At 55.3% G+C, this 8,788-nt stretch overlaps 1 protein-coding gene across 1 annotated transcript in view; it reads right to left on the reverse strand.

Moving 5' to 3' along the window:
• ARPC1B (actin related protein 2/3 complex subunit 1B) overlaps nt 1-8,400 on the reverse strand; it is a 24,094-nt gene extending 15,694 nt beyond the window's left edge. The window contains exon 1 of the mRNA XM_017533383.1: nt 7,916-8,400. The gene's annotated coding sequence lies outside the window, so the exon portion shown is untranslated. The remainder of the gene's footprint in view (nt 1-7,915) is intronic.
• Nucleotides 8,401-8,788: the final 388 nt, after the last annotated feature.

Genomic DNA, 8,788 nt, shown 5'->3' on the forward strand with positions numbered 1-8,788 from the left:
AGGGTTTCACCATGTTGACCAGGATGGTCTCGATCTCTTGACCTCGTGATCCACCTGCCTCGGCCTCCCAAAGTGCTGGGATTACAGGCTTGAGCCACCGCGCCCGGCCCTAATTTTTGTATTTTTTTTTAGTAAAGATGGGGTTTCACCATGTTAGCCAGGTTGGTCTCTAACTTCTGACCTCATGATCCACCAGCCTCAAGTGCTGGGATTACAGGCGTGAGCCCCCACACCTGGCCAGGTGCTTTGTAAATATTCTTGCCTTCCAGCCCTGGACCTTCAGGGAGGCCTGGCTGCACTTGGGGAGGGATACGATGCTCCAGGTCAGCTCCAGATGACAGATGTGGCAGCTGAGGCCACCTGCCCAGAATCACCAGTGATGCCATTAGATAACATGGCTGCCTTCCTCACCAGACTAGCCATTTTGTGTTGGGTCCCAGGGCCTGGGCTGGGGGCCTAACAGGACCTGGAATCCTGAATACCCAGGAGGCAGGTGGCTGCCCCGTCACTGCCCTGCCCTGGGGCTGGCCCACCCCGAACTGCATTTGGGCCCAGGAACAGAGGGAAGGGCAGAATGACCTTTGCCTGGAGGCTGCAGTTTAGCCCTTCAGGGCTTAGTGACCACCCTGCCTGAGGTCCCCACAAAGCCCCTGCGCTCCCTGCCAGGAAGGCCCCACCCACCTCCTGCTCACTCCAGATGCAAACCGCTTGCTTTCATTTATAGCACGATGTCCTGGAAGAGTCCCGGGGCAGCACAGGACACATACACATATACACAAGTGTGCATGCATCTCATGTTTCCCCATATTTAGAACAGGGCTCCAGTGGGTCCCCAGTCAGCATTTGCTGAGAAAGTGGACACATGCAGCCCAAGGTCAGGCCACACACACAAACACATGTGTGTTCAGCTTCACACAAGCACACTTTGAATGCATGTTCAGCCGTGCACACACATGCACATCACCTCACACACAGGCACACTGCACCCCCCACACTTTAAGTGCATGTTTATTAGCCTTGCACACGTGACCATCCTGCCCACATGCACATGCGTGTTCAACCTCACACACACTGCACCCCTGTACACATGCATGCTCAGCCTTGCACACACTGCACCCCTGCCTGCTTAGCCTTGCACCCACACATGCACACTGCATCCCTGCACACATGCATGCTCAGCCTTGCACACACACATGTACACTGCACCCCTGCATGCTGCATGCTCAGCCTTGCACACACATGCACTGCACCCCTGCATGCTCAGCCTTGCACACTGCAAGCTCACTGTGCCTACAAGGACTTTGCATGCATGGGCAGCCTTACCCAGAACAAGCGCCCAGCACCCCCCAGGGCTGCCTCTGCAGTCTCTCTCTCCTTATAAGGCCTCTTTTTGTAAGGTGAGGGCCCAGGAAGCCACCTCGGCGCCCTCAGCCATGTCAGCAGGCCTGATGGGGGTTTCCCTGAGTGCTTCCTGTTCCTGGGCTGGGGCATCACTGCCCACATCCGATGCCAACCCTGTGCAGAGAGAAGCTCAAGGCCTGTGACTGATTCACAGTGCTCATCGGCACCCCCACAACCCCCATGGTCCAAGGTCACCAGTAGGGCAGGGGCAGGGTTAAGGCCAGAAGCCCACTTCCAAACCCCAGCCAGCCTGTGGTTGGCCCCAGGACTCCAGTTGAGGCCAACTTCTCCCTCCCTTTCACCCCCAGGAGGCTCAGATGGAAGGAACCTCCGGAGATGAGGGTAGGGGCGTCCAGACTCAGAACCCTGGGCTGATGCACAGACCCTGACATCCCAGCATCAGCGGTCACACACTTGCTGTGTGCCCAACCACATCTCTGCCCTGTCTGTGAAGACGGAGTGGCTGGCTCTACTGAAGACAGCAGCTCCCACATGTGCCAGTGGGCAAGGACAACCAAGAGGACTAGGAAGAGCCCTGACCACTGTTTCTAGGACCCAAACATACTCAAGGGGTTAGAAAAGATGGCCATAGTGGTATACTAGTGACTGGCAGAGGAGGGAGGTTCAGACCACACTTATCAGCCAATCACATTTAGCATGAATTAGCAGAAATACTTCCCAGTTCGCTCAAGCAACCCCTTAAATGGGGAAACGAAGAGGGGTGAAGGGGGTGAGAGAGAGGAAGGTTCATTTCCCCTTTTCCGTAACTTCTGCAAAGTAGCTGAGACCCAAAGTGCCTCTGTGATAACTCCCCAACCCCTACATCTCACCAATAAGGAAGTGGGAGACCAAAAAGGGATTGGCTTCTCTCAGCCAATGCTGCCTCAGGGATCCTAGTCAGGGAAACTTTGACTTAATCATTCCCAGGAAAACCTCTCACCAACCAAACCTGCATGGGCCAGGGTGTGCCCACCCACCGCCTACCAATTACCCTGCTATGGCCATCCCAGGAGAAAACTATGAGGACCCACAAGTGTCACCAGCATCAGGTCTCAGTGATGGCTCCTGGGGGAGGAATCCGGGACACCCACCTACTGCCACTGTGGCCCTGTGAGCCAGCACCGTGGGCCTGTTTGATGCTGAGGAACAAGAGAAGAGGGATGGCCGGGTGCAGTGGCTCACGCCTATAATCTCAGCACTTTGTGAGGCCAAGGCGGGCGGATCGCTTGAGGTCGGGAGTTTCAGATCAAACTGGCCAACATGGTAAAAACCCATCTCTACTAAAAAAAATTTCAAAATTAGCAGGTGTGCGTGACTGTAATTCCAGCTACTCGGAAGGCTGAGGCATGAGAATTGCTTGAGCCTGGGTGGCGGAGGTTGCAGTCAGCCGATATTGCGCCACTGTGCTCCAGCCTGGGTAAGGGAGTGAGATTCCATCTCAACAACAACAATAATAATAATTTTTAAAAAGGTTGGGCATAGTGGCTCATGCCTGTAATCCCAGCACCTTGGGAGGCCGAGGCGGGCAGATCACAAGGTCAGGAGTTCGAGACCATCCTGGGCAACACGGTGAAACCCCCGTCTCTACTAAAATACAAAAAGTTAGCCAGGGGTGGTGGCGGGTGCCTGTAATCCCAGCTACTTGGGAGGCTGAGGCAGGAGAATTGCTTGAACTGGGGAGGTGGAAGTTGCAGTAAGCCAAGATCGCACCACTACACTCCAGCCTGGCGACAGAGCAAGACTCAGTCTCAAAAAAAAAAAAAAAAAAAAAAAAAAACACAAAAAAAAAAAAAAAAAAAAAAAAAATAGGAGGGGACCCTGTGATGGCTTTGGGACCAGAAACCAATTCCACTGTACCCTCCCACACCCCAGAATCAGAGTGAGGCTCGGGGAGTGGGGGTTAATCCCCTAACAGACTCCCTAGGCTGGCTCCAAGCCTCCTACCAGCCTGGAGCAGGAGCACTTCCCTGACAAGAAGGCAGGGTGGGAGAGGGGGAGAGCAGTGTGAGGTTGAACTCCCTAAAAGCAGTAAGTCTTCTTCAGAATTCCCTGCAGGAGGCTGGAAAGGGGCTTGGGTCCCCAAGGAGAGTTGTGGGTTTCCATCCAGGAAAGGCACATGGTAGGCACTTTGTAAGTATTTCTTGAATGTGGTTGAATGAATCACATCCTTTTTTAAAATATCTGTCTTGAGAGGTGGTCTAGGCCGGGCGCAGCAGCTCACGTCTGTAATCCCAGAACTTTGGGAGGCCAAGGAGGGTGGATTACCCGAGGTCAGGAGTTCAAGACCAGCCTGGCCAACATGGTGAAACCCCGTTGCTACTAAAAATACAAAAATTAACCAGGCGCAGTGGCAGGTGCCTGTAATCCCAGCTACTCGGGAGGCTGAGACTGGAGAACTGCTTGAACCCAGGAGGCAGAGGCTGCAGTGAGCGGAGGTCACGACATTGCGCTCCAGCCTGGGCAATAAGAGCAAAACTCTGACTCAAAAAAAAAAAAAAAAAAAACCAAACAAAAAAAAACAGAGTTGTGAAGATACAGCTGACCTCCCAAACAAGCCGGGCAAAGAAAGCCTCAGGCTGCCCAGCATTGGGCGAATGGGCGGGGGGCTCCTCTGGGTCCTGGGTTTTGATGGTCTCTTCCTTACTGTGCTGGGTTTACATTCTAGCTCTCTTCATACTGGCCAGGTGCCCTCGGCCAATGCTTTCTCCCCATCTTTATCCAGAACAGGCTGGGGCTGGACCAGGCACAGGCTGTGGGACCTTTCTTGCCTGACTACAGTAGTTTTCTCTGAATCCAGAGGTTTGGCTGTATCTGAAGCTAAACCAAGCAGGAGCGGCCTAGAGCAAAGCTCTCAGCTCCAGGAAGTCCCCACCCAGCTCAGGCAGTTCTTGGATTGAGCAGCCAGCAGGCTAATTTGCATGGTGCTAAGTGGTTACTCAACTTCCTATGCTGTGTGGGAGCCCTTGCTACCCTATCCGTCCCTCCCCAACTCTGCTCCTGAAGTCTTACCAGCCACACAAATCAAGTCAGAAACACACATGCAAACAATCCTAAGACATCATTAAAGCACTAGTTAGAGTCATCCAAAGAAAACAAAAACCAAAAACACATAAAATTCAATGCTGGCAGAGCTGTGGAGAAATTATTTGTTGCCAATTGGATTAATTCTTCTGAAGGGCACTCAATTCAACAAGTGGGTGGGAACAAATAAATATCAATAGAACAGAATTAACAGGAACTTGAAAATAAGCATTCTTTGGTCACATACATCCATTTTGGTATTAAGAAAAGAGCAACACTTTTTTTTTTGAGACAGAGTCTCATTTTGTTGCCCAGGCTGCAGTGTCGTGGCGCAGTCTTGGCTCACTGCAACCTCCACCTCCCAGGTTCAAGCCATTCTCCTGCCTCAGCCTCCCAAGTAGCTGGAACTACAGGCGCACACCACCACGCATGGTTAACTTTTGTATTTTTTAGTAGAGACGGGATTTCACCATATTGGCCAGGCTGGTCTTGAACTCCTGACCTCGTGATCCACCCGCCCTGGCCTCTCAAAATGCTGGGATTACAGGCATAAGCTGCTGAGCCGGGCCCATTTTTCTTTTTTAAAAGCAAACATGGGCTAGGTGCCAGGGCTCACGTCTGTAATCCCAGCATTTTGGGAGGCCGAGGTGGGTGGATCACTTGAGTCCAGGAGTTCTGAAACCAGCCTGGGAAACATGGCAAAACCCTACGTCTACAAAAACTACCGAAAAGAAAAAAAAAATTAGCGGGGCGTGGTTCTGCACGCCTGTAGTTTTGGCTATCTGAGGGGCTTGAGGCTGGAGGATTGCTTGAGCTGGGAAGGCGGGGACTGCAGTGAGCCGAGATCTCATCACTGTACTCCCAGCCTGGGTGACTGACAGAGAGAAACCCCATCTCAAAAAATAAAGCAAACATGTTCATAATAGCCTTCTGTATAATGGTGACACTGTGGAAAAACCCAGGTGACAATATGGAAAGAGTAAATTGCAACATTAACAAGTTGGGATGTTATATAATTATTAATACCAGAAAAGACCTATCCACCACTGGGTGCAGTGGCTCATGCCTGTAATCCCAGCACTTTGGGAGGCTGATGCTGGTGGATCACCTGAGGTCAGGAGTTCAAGACCAGCCTGATCAATATGGCGAAACCCCCTCTCTACTAAAAATACAAAAATTAGCTGGGCACGGTGGTGGGTGCCTGTAATCCCAGCTACTTGGGAGACTGAGGCAGGAGAATCACTTGAACTCCAGAGGCAGTGGTTGCAGTGAGCTGAGATCACACCACTGCACTCCAGACTGGGCAACAAGAGTGAAACTCTACCATCTAAAAAAAAACCAAAAAACAAAAAACAACAACAACAAAAAAAAATGACTTATCAAATCAGATGTGAAGGCTCATGCCTGTAACCCCAGCAATTCGGGAGGCCGAGGAAGGAAGATAGCTTCAGGCTAGGAGTTTGAGGCCAGCCTGGACAACACAGCAAAACCCCATCTCTACTAAACATTTAAAAATGAGCTTGGCAAGGACGCACATGCCTGTAATCCCAGCTGCTCAGGAGGATCCCTTGAGCCCAGGAGTTTAAGGCTGCAGTGAGCTATCATTGAGCCATGGCACTGCAGGCTGGGCAACACAGTGAGACCCTGACTCCAGAAAAAAAGAAAAAGACCTCTCAATGGATTATGTACAGACATATGTAAGAAATTAACTTTGCTGGCATTTGTCAGTGCCTTGATTTTACGCAGAACTTTCACGATTCTCTTTTACCCTCTGAAGCAAGCCCGAGACATTTTTTGTTTGCTTGCTTTTTACCTTCAGTTTGTACAGGAGGAAACTCAGGCTCAGAAAAAAGCAATGAATTGCTCAAAGTCACCCGGCTCCTACTAAAGGACACTGCTTGGGACTCTGGCCCCAAATCTTGGAGGCCAGGAAGTTGGGTTCACCTGGGAGGACACTATGATCATGGTGAGCAGGACTTAAAATAGCAGCAAGCACACGTTCACACTGTCAGCGCCTGACACACTGCCAAGTGTCTGGCAGTATTGCCTTTCAGACTCACAATCCTTAAGGTTCCCATCTTCCAGGTTAGGAAAGTTGAGGCTGGCAGGGGTTGCGTGACTTGCCAACATTACTGGCCAGTGAAGGGAGAAGCTGGCACTCTTACCTAAGGTTCGTAAGATTTTTTAATTTATTTAGAGACAGAGTCTCGCTCTGTTGCCCAGGCTGGAGTGCAGTGGTGCAATCTCAGCTCAAGGCAACCTCCACCTCCCGGCTTCAAGGGATTCTTCTACCTCAGCCTCCCAAGTAGATGGGATCACAGGCATGTGCCACATACCTAGCTAACTTTGGTATTTTTAGTAGAGACGGGTTTTCACCATGTTGGCCAGGCCGGTCTCAAACTCCTGACCTCAAGTGATCTGTCCGCCTTCACCTCCCAAAGTGCTGGGATTACTGGCGTGAGCCACCGCGCCCAGCTACATTTTATTTATTTATTTTAATAGAGAAGGGTCTCCAAATGCTGTCCAGGCTGTTCTCCAACTCCTGGCCTCAAGTGATCCTCCCGCCTGGGCCTCCCCAAAATGATGAGATTCCCGGTGTAAGCGACCGCGCCCAGCCAGGATGGGTGGTGGCAGTCCCCGGGCTGCACTGGCAGAGGAGGAAGGGGGAGGTCTGATTCCCCAGGGCTTGAGCTCCTGATCCCTTCATTGCCCGCGGGTGCAGCCCGGCCCCGCCCAGCCCAGGGCGGCCTGGCTGCTCTCCCTGTGCCTCCGGAAAGGGAGGGGCCGCTCGGATCCGCGTCGGCCGAGAAGCCCCGCAGCTCTGAGGGGTTCGTTCTGGGATCTCTGAGGGGTGCGTTCAGGGATCTCACCGGTTAGGCCCGCCCCGTATGGGACTCCTCAGACCTGGCCCGGGGAGGTGGGTGTAGGCAACAGCAGCGGCCAGGAGGGCAGGGGCGGGGCACCCGGGGGCGCCAGCTCATTTCCCGGCGGCTGCAACCCGGAAGGCTCCGGGGATGCAGGGGAAGTAACTGGGCGTGGGGCCCCGCCGTCCCGAAGTAACGGGGCCACACCGACCGACCTCGGGGCAAGGACGGGGATGCGGGCCGGGAGGCGGGAGCGGAAGGCATGGAACAGACGCTCTGGCTGGGGACGCCCCGAGGGCGCCCGGTGTGCGGGGAGCCCGCGTTATCCCCGCCCGGCAATGGGGTCACCCCTGCGCGCCCCTGCTCCCAGGGCTTTTTCCTCCCCGCGAGGCCCCCATCCCCGCGCCGCCTTCTCTCCGTGCGCCCCCACTCACCCCCGCACCCCTACTGGGCGGTGCCCCACATCCGTACTTCCCGCTCACTTCCAGGCGCCCCCCGCCCCCCCTCCTTTCACCCCCTCTCGCCCCTCCCGTTCCCCTCACTCCCAGGCGGCGCCCCACATCCCCGCGTCCCCCCACCTCCGGACTGCTGCCCCGGCCCCCTCCTCCATGCGCCCCCGCGGCCCTCACCTCCCGCGCCACGGCCGCGGACTCTGGGCAGTCGACGCGCCGAACCGGCTCTGGGCCCCGCGCTGCAGCCGCAGCCACTTCCTCGTGGGCGGGGGGCGGGGCCTCCCGACCTCAGCCCCATAGGGCCTGGGGGCGGGAACCAGGGGCAGCGGTCGCGAGATCCAGGTCCCGCCCTCCCTTCGGGGCGTGGGGGCTGCCGGGACCCGTGCGGACGTCGGAGCTCAAGGTTCTGTCCGCAGAAGCCGTCAACAACTGCCCGTCAACGCTTTATCAATGGGGAAACTGAGGCTGGGAGCGAGGCGCGCCGCCTGAGCCGCCGCTGGGCGGGATCTCCGAGCCCGTGCCGGGCGCACGGTCCCCGGGGGCTGCTGGGCGCGGGATATGGGAGTCTTGTCCTCTGGGCCCGGACGGCGGGGACTGCGGGCTCTGCACGCAGGTGACCAAGCAGCTAGCGAGCCCTGCAGTCCGGTCCCCAGACTGCAAGGAGCCCCCTTCGCGCTGACGCCCGCGGGGCGCCAACTGTGCAGTCCCTGGGCGGGCGGGGCGTGGCGTGGCCAAAGCAGCCGGGCCCCGCCTCCTCGTCCCTTCGAGTCCTCGCCACAAAACTCGGGTGCTGCCCCGGCCATGGGTGACACTGGCTGCGCCTGCTGACGCTGGCCGGCCAGCTGACTTCGTTCCCTTCTGTTTCTTTTCCTTTTTTGAGACGGATTATCGCTGTCACCAGGCTGGAGTGCAGTGGCACGATGTCGGCTCGCCGCAACCTCCGCCTCCTGGGTTCAAGCGATTCTCCTGCCTCAGCCTCCTATGTAGCTGGGATTATAGGCATCCGCCACCACGCCCGGCCTTTTTTTGTTTTTTTAGTAGAGACCGGGG

Source organism: Cebus imitator, unplaced genomic scaffold, assembly GCF_001604975.1.
Source record: "Cebus imitator isolate Cc_AM_T3 unplaced genomic scaffold, Cebus_imitator-1.0 Scaffold82, whole genome shotgun sequence".
Lineage (NCBI taxonomy): Eukaryota > Metazoa > Chordata > Mammalia > Primates > Cebidae > Cebus > Cebus imitator.